This window comes from Taudactylus pleione, unplaced genomic scaffold, assembly GCF_031769625.1.
Source record: "Taudactylus pleione unplaced genomic scaffold, aTauple2 ptg000296l, whole genome shotgun sequence".
In the NCBI taxonomy this organism is placed as follows: domain Eukaryota; kingdom Metazoa; phylum Chordata; class Amphibia; order Anura; family Myobatrachidae; genus Taudactylus; species Taudactylus pleione.
In genome coordinates, this window is record NW_028284698.1 from 15,477,888 (window position 1) to 15,489,376 (window position 11,489).

The following is an 11,489-nucleotide window of genomic DNA, read 5'->3' on the forward strand; positions in this document are numbered from 1 at the left end:
TTAGAAACTCGGACAGCATGTATGTACCCACAAAAGGTAACAGTTGGCATCAGTACAACAAGACTTTCCGGAAGAAGCAGGAGGGTCAGGCAGATTTTCAGTTTGGGTTCAAGGACGGGGAAGTTTGGCTAGAGGTTATCCAGCAGTCCAAGATACCCGTAGATTCTGCAGCTGCTCGGAAGCAGCCCTTTCCGTCTCGTGCCGGCACAACAGGTTCCGGACGTGGTAAGTGCTAGGCTTTTAATAACGCCCAATGTAGTAGAGGATTGTGATTTAGGTACAAGCTTATCTGCATGCTTTGTGGCAGCGTGCACCGTACCAAGGAGTGTGGTCATGTTGGGGGGTCAGGAACAGGTCGCGGGGAACAACTAAGTGACCAACGGGGGGGGGGGGAGTGTTAAATAAGGCGCCCTCGCCAATTGATATGGCTGAACTACAGAAGTGGTTGCGTTGTTATCCTCTCAAGAGGAAGCTGCCTTTTTGAAATTGGTTGTCGTTTGCCTTTGATGAATGATGCGTGCGTAGTATCCAAGCATAATCTCAAGTAAGTAACGGATCACTCTGAAGAAGTAGTTCATAGTAAATTGGAGACAGAGGTTAGATTAGGACACATGTGCGGACCTTTCTTGTCCCCACCTCTGAAGGGTTTGTGCATATCACCTTTGGGAACTGTGCCTAAGGACCCGGGCAATTTTAGATTGATCCAGCATCTTTCCTACCCCAAAGGGGGATCGATCAACGACGCGTTTGTTCTATCTTGGGATAGAAACAAATACTGTGCTAGGTCTTTGCCGACTGCCATTGGATAAAGTTCAAAAAATTAGGGGAGTTGTTTGGAGTCCTTCTTTTTAGCTAAAAAGGTGTCTCTTAAGCAATTGCAGTCGCTTATGGGCCTTTTTAAATTTTGCTTGTAGAGTCATTCCTATGGGTAGAATTTTTCTTTCTTCGGTTGGGGCGCACCACAGCAGGGTTTAAAAAGTCTCAACATCTTATTCGCATATCCCAGGATTTGAGGGAGGATCTCCGAGTATGGTTGTTAATTAGCAGGAATGTAATGGGGTTCGTATATGGCTGCCAGCTCCGGCAGACAATTGCGAACTGCAGTTGTATACAGATGCATTTAGTTCATTAGGTTTTGGGGCATTCTTGGAGGGCGAATGGTGCGCGGAAGCATGGCCAGATTCTTGGAGGACGCAGGATTTAACTAAAAGTGTGCTGCTTTTGGAACTTTTTCCAATTGTGGTCGCATTCGAGCTATGGGCTCACAAACTTGGCAATAGGAGAATCGTTTTCTGGTGTGATAATTTGGGCGTAGTACACAATCAGAGGGCTGAGTCGTCTCCGGCATTTTAACCATTTTTATGTTTACGCAGGAACATAGAGTTTAGGGCTCGTCTTGTGCTAGGAATATAGGAGATAGCGGATGTTCTGTCTCGTTTTCAATGAGATAGGTTTCGGGTGCTGGCCCCTATTTTTCTAATGTGCATGGCTTACCCTGTCCTGTACATGTCTGGCAGATTATCGCACTGGTATTGAAGGACTTGCATTGATGTCATTGGCTTCAAGTATGCTGAGGACTTATTCGGCGGCCTGGAAAGATTGGCAAGGTTTCTTAACTTCCAGGACAGAGGGATGCATGCTGAAATTTGTTTGACACTTGCACGAATTGGGTCGTTCCACATTGGCTATGTCGGCGGCTCTGTCTGGCATTTCGTATTTCTCAAGGCTTCATAATACGGCAGACCCAACCAAATCATTTTATTAACTAAAGCATCGAGGGGTTGGGTGAAGGAACACTTAATTCCAAGGGATTCGCGGAGACCTATTGATCTGACACTTTTGATCATTAATCTGGCGGGTTTGGACGAGCGCTTTATGAAGGTTCCTCCCTCCGCCGACGCCTAATGGCTCATCCACGCCAACATGACCCCCCTTTCCAAGTTTCAAGTTACAAAAGTGTTTCAAGATTGATTGATTGCTTTAGACTTGCCTTTGGATTAGTTCAGGACGCATTAATTCAGGATTGGGGCGGCAACTTGCACAGCAGCTGTGGGCACTTCCATTGTGGACTTAAAACGGTTAGGTCAATGGAAGTCATCAGCTTACATGGCCTACTTGCGGGGAGATAAGTTACATAGCTAGCGGTGCTTCTTGCAAGTTTGCTGGAAAACCCAGGGGCCTTATGCTTACTGCCTCTTTGGAGTTTGAAGGGATTTTCAGTTTTGCCCTCAAAGAGGTTTTATGTTTATCACCTTCATCTGAGTCACCCAACTATTGTTTTTCCTCCCTTGGCTAGGCTGTTTCACATAAGTTTACCAATTCTGATGTGAGTAACCCCTTTTTACTGGTTTTCCCTCAAATTCTAACTGTAGGGTGTGGTTCGCGGGGCACTCATATTTACTGGGCTAATAAGCATCCGTTAGCATTTCAGGCCCCCCAATTGTTAGGTACTAACAAATTTTGTGGGTTCAGTTTCAGGGGCATACGTTGGGGCGGCCTTATGGAAGCCTTATGGGCGGCAGAGGCAAGATTTGGATCCCCTGGCTGGTTAGTCATACATTTGGGGGGTAACGATTTGGGCACTTGCAAAGGTGTCGAACTCATAATTGCCATTAAAAAGGACCCTCGATTGCATTATGAGGAGGAGAGTTTTTATAGGCCCGAGGGGGAACACATTATGAGCACAGGTCTGGAAAGGTTTATTAGGGATCTTTGTGGATTCCTTTGTAGTGCAGATGTTTCCTGATGGGTGGAGGGGCTTGTGTTCTTTGAACCAAGCTTTGGCGGGAAGCAGTGCTCCTGGGCGCCTATTATTGACGTAAGAGTGCCTGGGTAGCATTTTCTTTTTGATAGTGGCAAGTTGGTCTTCTACCTTAGGGAGAACCTGGCCTTCATCTGGCCTTCATCTTAGGGAGGGGTCAAGGCTGTGCCAATTAAGGGAGAGTGGTACTGCCTCAAGCCAGTTTATGTTGGGTGGGGATCCGCCCCTTTCTTATTTAGTTATATACGATTGCTGGGCTGTGGCCCGGAGCACTGCTTTCTTAATGCCACCATCTTACAATACAATTACAATCTGATTAATAAATTTCGTCTGTGTCCTCTTTTAATTCCACATAAGTGTTTGAGTGTTTATTTCTAGTTAGTGGTTAAGTTATTTAGCATAATGTAAGGATTAAAAACGATGGGTGTCTTAACACTACCTCCCTATACCACCCCTGCCAGTCTGAAGTTTCCCAGTGGTTCACTTACCAGCCTGCTTTCTCATGGTGGTGTTCACCGCTCCTAGCAGCTTCACCTGAGTAAGAGGCACTTGTGGATGCCACCAGTGTCTGCTCCGATATATTATGGCGTCGCTCCTCTCCGGAATCCGGTCCCCTCCCAACAGCGGTTCTCCAAGCTTCCATACTGCACTGCGGTGACCAACAGTCACAATGTGGCAGTGTGGCGGTGAAGTGGGTCCCACTTCCACTGCACTGTGTGGAGGAGCCACCAGTGAAGAAAGGTAAAAGCTGTGAGCAGTGGCCACTGTCCCTAGAGGCTGTGTGCTGCCGCTGCATGGCCCAGTCACCAGACATCTCTGGTCCTCATCTCCACTGCCGCTCACACATACGGCTGCACAGACACAGCTCAGAGAGCAATGCCTTAAGCACGGACGAGGCACTTTCACTGCATGATAGTGGCTGCTGATGAGGGAGAGGGTCCGGCCCAGGGGGAAGTGTCCTGTTCTCCTGGTGGCCCAATCCACCCTGGTTCTGAAACAAGTAGCTAGTGATCTCCATGACCAGTGGTGTCCTCACCTTTAGTTGCACCCGGTGCGGGTGTAAAAGCAGGAGCGCGGCGTAGCCGCGCGCACCGGGGAAAGGGGCGGGGGCTCAGGATGAGTGGGTGGGGCCTTACATGTGGGGGCGGGGCCGCGCTCCCGAAGCCTGGTTTTAGTGTCTCCGGGGGGTCCAGGAGGTGCGGGCTGCCCCCAGGGACCAGTGTGTTTGTAGTGCTGGCTCCTTCACTGTGACAGGAGCCGAGTGCTGCACGTAATTCTACAGTGCAGCACCCGGCTCCTGTCACCAGCTGCCTCTTAACTGTGTATGATTCATCTAACGCAATAATATCACATGTCTGTCTGTATTATTGACTGTGTATGAATCATCAGCCACAATAACACCACATGTCTATTGTGCATGACTCGTCACATATCTGAGTCACCAGACTTAAATGTTAAGCCAATTAGATTGCTGGTGCAAGACTTGTTTTCTTGGCTCTATAAAAGGGTCTGCATGTGCCTGAGCTTATCACTGTGTTATTGAAGCACCATAGTGCTGTACGGCTGTACAGTACTTAGATCAAAAGAAATTGATATCTTATCATACTGACTGCTGTTTATCTTCTATCAGCTATACCATGTTATCTTCAATAAAACCTACTCTGGTATGGAATCAACACGTGGACTAACCTCCTTGTTCACCCACCTACCAACTTGTAGGCATCTTTAGTCCTTTATTGCATAGACAACAGGCCTCGAACATCACCAACTTGCATAGGCTCCAATTCTGATTCAGTTGTCTTAGTAGCCTAAAGAAGTAGAGAGCGTTATAGGATCCAAAGAATGTGTCTACGTTTCTCCCTCTGCAAGACAAGTGTCTATAATTTTGCATCTGTCCATAAATCTTTCAAGATATTGGGGAGGATCTGTATGGGCTAATTTATGTTATTTAATATTATCATTAAGTCCTTAATGAAACTGATGACATTTAGCCACCATACTCTAGCCCAGTGATCCCAACCTCAGTCCTCAAGGCACACTAACAGTCCTGGTTTTGGTGATATCCATGCTTAAGCACAGATGGTTAAATCAAAATAACTGAGGTACTAATTAAGTCACCTGTGCTCAACTATGGCTATCCTTAAAACCTGGACTGTTAGTGTGCCTTGAGGACTGTGGTTGGGAACCCCTGCTCTAGCCTATATTCTGCATTCATTGATGGAATTCGATAGTATAGTCTAGCACAGTGGGATGTCAAAGATTATGACAAAAGTAGCAGGGAGTCAACTCTGAGTACAGACAAATCTCCACATTTATTTCCGAGCATGTAATGCAGTCACATTATGGATGCTTATTCTATGGGTTTACACAAATACTGGGTGTAGTCATCACAACGTGAGATTTGTGCAGTAGCCAAATCATTATTTCTTATGAAAATTAGTTATTTGTTCTTACTGAGAGTGAACAAAGGTTTGCCGTTCCCAGGTCTTTCTTTGATCAGTACAAGCAAACTCTTTTATTTGTTATTTCTATGCACTCAGCATACATCCTCCCAGACTCCATATTTAGGTGTCTGCTATGCTGTATACTCTGGAGTTAGAATAAGATGTCCAGTGTCTCAAAAGGAAAGTTTGCTAAAGTGAAGACTGGTCAGAGACAGCCAGGTTTGGTACACAGTAGAAGTGGAGAAAACCTGCACTTTAGTAAATATACCCCTTAGACAGATAAATGCAAATAGTTATGACAGGGACAAAGATTAGGACAAGCTGTTGGGGGTACATGAGGTGAAAATGTCAGAAGCCATCAAACAACAACTACCACAATAGGTTACTGGCAGCAGCACACTTACCAGACAAGGAGGAAGTGAATATGATATATCTGGGGTAATTAGCTCGGTAGATAGGTCGTGGTGCAGTGAGTAGGTGCATAATAAAGATCCACATGCAGCTTTTAAGGTTTAAATGACAATAAGTGTTGCTTTACTCTCAGCATTCATGAACAAAAAATAACAAACACCTATCCCATGATTTTAGTAAACGATTTTCGTTCATTTATCCCTTGGAAAAAATGAATGAAAATCGTTTACTAAAATCATTCATTTACTAAATCGTGTGTGTATGCAGCTTTAGCACAGCAAAACATTTCACTTCATGTGGCACTACATTTACAAGCACTGTCTCTTTAACAGCTTTGGCAAAAGGAATCTCCGTTTTGTCAGTACCACACCCTAGCTGATGATGTAGTGTTAAACACTTTTTTTTCCTATTCAGCAAAAAAAAAAAAAAACAACACACCTTGACATACCGAGCCAGAAGAACACTTTTGGTGCTTTCAGCAAGATACTGTAAACACATTTTTTTCATTTTAACACTTTCACTGCTGTAACACTTTAGCAGCTTTGCAAACAATGTTTCTTCCTCTCCAAAGGTGAAAAAATATTTTGCACACTTCTGTTTCCACACACTTATGCATCACCTTTTTCACAAATGCAGACAACTTTCTGTTCACACCACATTTCCCTTCATCACTCAACCCTTCCTTGGGTTTCCCACAGGTGAGTTCTGTCTCCATTATGCTGTTCATTCTTTATCTCTGCTTAGATTAATTGCATAGAACCTTATGCGTGCCCGTATCCTCCACAATATGTGATATAACTGGGGTAATTAGCTCAGTAGAGAGGTCAGCGGTGCAGCGAGTAGGTGCATACTAAAGATCCACATGCAGCTTTAAAGGTTTAAATGAAAATAAATGGTGCTTTACTCTCAGCATTAATTAACAAAAAAACAAAAACAAACTCCTAGCTCCATTCAGGGCACTAACTCATTTCTTGAACCCTGACTGTCAGGGGCAGCTAGTTTGTAAATGTAACACATTCTCTTGTAGTTCCAATCCTGTCTCTTACAGGTATAAACATGGCCTCCTGGCCTTCACACAAAGGGGCATATACAATTGGACGTGAGGTTTTGCAAAGTAAAAACCTTGCGCCCCTCGCACCGAATTTAGAAATACCGTGGGTATGTGTGCTTCCGATACCTGCGGTATTCAATTCCAAAAATAATGGTCGTTTCAGTTCTGAAAACCCCGTGCCCCGTAATTTTAAATATAAAAATAAACTCCACTTACCTTGCCAGGGGTCTCTGCAGCTCCCGGTGGCCTCCCCTCTCTCTTCTTACTGGAGAGGGGGCTGCTGGGAGTCCCAGGGGCTCCAGGGAAGCTCCAGGGGCTGGTGGGAGGGGCAAGGGCTGCTGGGAGATGTAGTCCTCCCAGCGCCCATTCCGGTGGGCCACACAAACACTGCAGGGGCACACTGACAGTGGGACACACACACACAGACTCATACACACACACTCATACACACTGACATACTCACCGATGCTGCAGAAGAGTCAGCTGCCGACGCAGGATGAAGAAGACAGCGTTGCAGGAGGTAAGCAATTAAGGACTAGAGATGAGTGGGTTCGGATCTCACAGATCCGAACCCACCCGAATTTTGGGGATCCAGGGCGATCCAAGCCTGCCTCGGATCCCTCACCCGAGGCAAAACCTCGCGACCCCCGCTGTCTGGTCGCGAGGTTTTGTTTTGAGCGGGCTTAACGTCTGTCACGGCTCTTAGCCAATCAGCTTTAAGCCCATTGAAAATGCACTAGGAGAGAGAAAAAGATGGCGCCCGCCATCCCCCACCGCTTGACACCCTGCCGGCACCCCCTGCTGCCGACACCGCCGGCACCCCCACTGGCAGCATCCCCTGCTGCCGACACCACAGCTGCCGACACTCCTGCACTGCTGCCCCACGTACTGAGGACACCGTCAGCGACCCCCATACTGCCGACACTCCCACACTGAGGACACCACCAGCACCCCTGCACTGTCGACACAGTCAGCAAACCTGCACTGAGGACACCACTGGCACCCCAACTCTGCCGACACAGCCTGTAAACCTGCACTAAAGACACCACTGGCACTCCTGCACTGCCATTCCAAGTACTGAGGACACCGCCAGCAACCCCCACACTGCCGACACAGCCAGCAAACCTGTACTAAAGACACCGCTGGCACCCCCGCACTGCTGACACAGCCAGCAAACCTGCACTAAAGACACCACTGATACCCCCGCACTGCCGACACAGCCAGCAAACCTGCACTAAAGACACCACTGGCACCCCTGCACTACTGACACAGCCAGCAAACCTGCACTAAAGACACCGCTGGCACCCCCGTACTGCCGACACAGCCAGCAAACCTGCACTAAAGACACCGCTGGCACCCCCGCACTGCCGACATCACCGGTACCCTTCACTGAGGACACTGCCAGCACCGCAGCACTGCCATTGCATGTACTGTGGACACCGTCAGCAACCCCTCTCTGCCGACACTGCTGTCACAGTAAGTGCACTATTGGTGTATCCAACCTACACTGTATAACACACTGTATCCGTGTTGGAAATTAGAAGCTGAACTGGCACATGTTAGTGTCGCCCACTGTGTCACTTAGCTTAGCTGGATGCAACCTTTTGGCCTTAACTAGATGAAGCAAATAATATTGTGAGGTGGTCAAAATTGATTGGAAATTACTGGAAATAAATGTTATTGAGGTTAATTATACTGTAGGAACAAAAACTGGCCCATTTTATGTGATTGTAGCTGTTTTTATGTTTTTTTAAGAAAAAAATCCAGATCCAAAACCAAAACACGAAAACAAAACACCAAGGAAAACAATCCAAAACCAGATTCAGATCCAAAACCAGGGGAGATCCAGATCCAAAACCAAAGCCAAAACCAAAACACGAGGGTCAACACACATCTCTATTAAGGACTAATTAAGCTAATTGGATACTTCAAATTGCTTAATTAGTCCTCAGGGGGGGGGGGGGTGCCATGGGTGTGTCAGAGCAAGTGCCAGTGATTTTACCTAAAATCAATTTTAGGAAAAATCACGCTTGCTCAGGAGGTGCGTGAAAAAAAACCTCCCGATGCGTGTTTTAAAAAAAACACGCACCTAATAGAATAGCAAAAAACCTGCACCTGCAGGAAAAACCTTGCAGGTGCAGGTTTTTGGCTAGTCTCTCAGCCTACTGAATATGCCCCAAAGTCTCTCTTGTGGTCCTCCCTGTCTGGCTTGCAAGTCTGGACACTGACCTCCTGGCTTAACTTTCACAAAGTCACATAAACAGTCCCAGAGATTTGTGGTCCTCCCTGCCTGACTGCAGGTCTGGGCTCCAGGCACACTGGGCTCTGCAGCTGGTGCAGTCCCACTTGGACTGTGTACTCCAGTAGCCTGACTGTATATATATATACTATATGTATATACAGTTTACTAATTGAGAATAACACATGCAGCATTATCCTAACCTCTCCCTAGTGTCTAACCCTGATGTCCACTTTTGAGAATGTCAACATTTTGTATATCGAAATTTTTAGAATGTTGACATGTTGCATGTCGACATTTTAACAATGTTGATGTCATAACTGTCTACATTATGAATGTGGACCTAATGACTACATTTTCTATACTTATAATTAAGTTGTAATGGTTATGTCTGTACATAGAATTGTTTTGGGAGAAATGTACTCCTTGGGACTTTGTATGAACTATAGAGACAAAAAAAAATTAGAATTTTTGTTTGTCTGTCTATTCGTTCTGGCATTACCCAAAAACTATGGGATGAATATGGATTTGTGTTTTCAATATCACATAGCTTAGCCACCTAGAAAAAGACTGAGGTATGTCTTATCTCAATTTGAAATCAGGGAGTGGAGTAATAAAGGAAAAACCAGATGCTTGACACTGGTGCGTGCAGTGTGCAGGCTCCTCAAGCCAAAAATGATATAATATTTTTGGGACAAATATACTTTTAGGGACTGTTTATGAACTATCGAGACACATTTTTTTTATCAGAATTTGCACAGGCTCCTCAAGTCCAAAATGACAATATGTATAAAAAAATATACAATATATATACAATAATATATACATATATTGCACACCCAAATGCAAAAAGTTATATATATATGTATGTATATATAAATACATAGATAAATATATCTCAATATATATTTAGCAGAAAAATCCAACTATATAGTAAGTACTAATCAGGCAGCTTATCTTGACTCATTAAGTTGTAGTATACATGTCAATCCAGTAGATGGCGCACCAAGACAAATACTACATATCATAGAGTTGCTGCTCATGTTACTTGCTACCTTTTAGTGTTACTGTAGGTTAAGTAGCAACGGACTTGGGATCTACAAGATAGTGCAGCTGAACTTCCATTGCAGAGCAGTGCACTGACAGTTGGTGTTCTGATCATTCTTCTGTGGAACTTGACTCCGCCCTAGTTATGCAATGGAACCCAACACTGCTTTACAGAGGAACCTAACTGAGGCACAGATTCTAATGGGATCTGGCACAGGTGAGACTATGTTTATTCCACGTATTTGCCTTATCCCCAACAGTTTTCCTTTTCAATTCAAGTGCCTGCAGTTTCCTGTATGCATCTGCTTCGCTATGATGATCAACAAGTCACAGGGACAAACGCTCAGGGCTGCAGGCATAGATCTCAGGACCAGCTGCTTCTCCCATGGGCAGCTTTATGTGGCTTGCTCATGAGTTAGTAGCCCCAAACATCTTTTGTATTAATCCCTGAAGGAAAAACTGAAAATATTGTTTGCAAAAAATGTTGTGATCAATGTCTACAATATAAAATATACACCACAATATTAGATGCCACTACTGTCTTTGTAAAATTACTGTAGTTCCACTGAGCAATAACAGACATCCACGTAAGTGAAGTTAAGGGCAAACGCTAGTTAAAAATTGGATTTAGAATTCCACTAGTGATAGTGGGTCTGATTCAGAGATGAATGCTAACGAGATTTTCACAAAGATTGAGCTATTGTTTGCCATTGCGCATACATATACTCCGCACTGCACGTGCACAGCAATAGCATTGCGATTATGGACGCAGAGGATCCCATCACAAAGTGACTGACAGGTTGTCAGAGTTTGGGTGTGATAATGGGGAGTGGTCACAAAAAGGCAGGCGTGGCTGTCTATTTAAATGCTGTTACATGGGCGTGCATAAATTAGCCACTGCTGTTGCATACGCAGCTCTGTCTGTCAGAAGAGCTCCAAAGGCTGCAGCAGGTCAGACCTTCCACAAGGCTAAGATGGCCACCGATGTCCGTCGATGTTACCGATATTTACGTGGGTATGCATCATCGCACGCAGGTAAGAAGGCAGCAGCGGGCATCTTTATGCTTGGGTGGTATTTGCTAACATTAGCATATTTTCACTGTTGCATTGCGTATGAAACCGCGGAAGTGATCGCATTAGCGTCCATCTCTGAATCAGGCCCAGTGTCTATGACATTGTAATTCTATTTGAGGTTATACCCATGGTTTCTGTATGCACTATAGTGCTACTGCCGGGTCACCGACGCGAAGGGTAATGCCAGCTATTGCCTATGGGCTTCTACCACATCAAGCTGGTATGAGGATTCTTCCCAGATCGGATCCCTCCCAGCATGCCCCACGGCCGCCGCATCACTCTGCGCATGCGCAGATGGACTCCCGTGTCATAAACCCAGAAGTCCACTGTGCAGCGGAGATCGCAAAGTACAGCTCTTATTGGAAGAGCTGTACTTTGCTGTACTGATCGCATATGTTAGTGCATATGTGATCAGTACATATGCGGTGACTGGCAGTAAGTGCACCACTATGTTAGTGCATC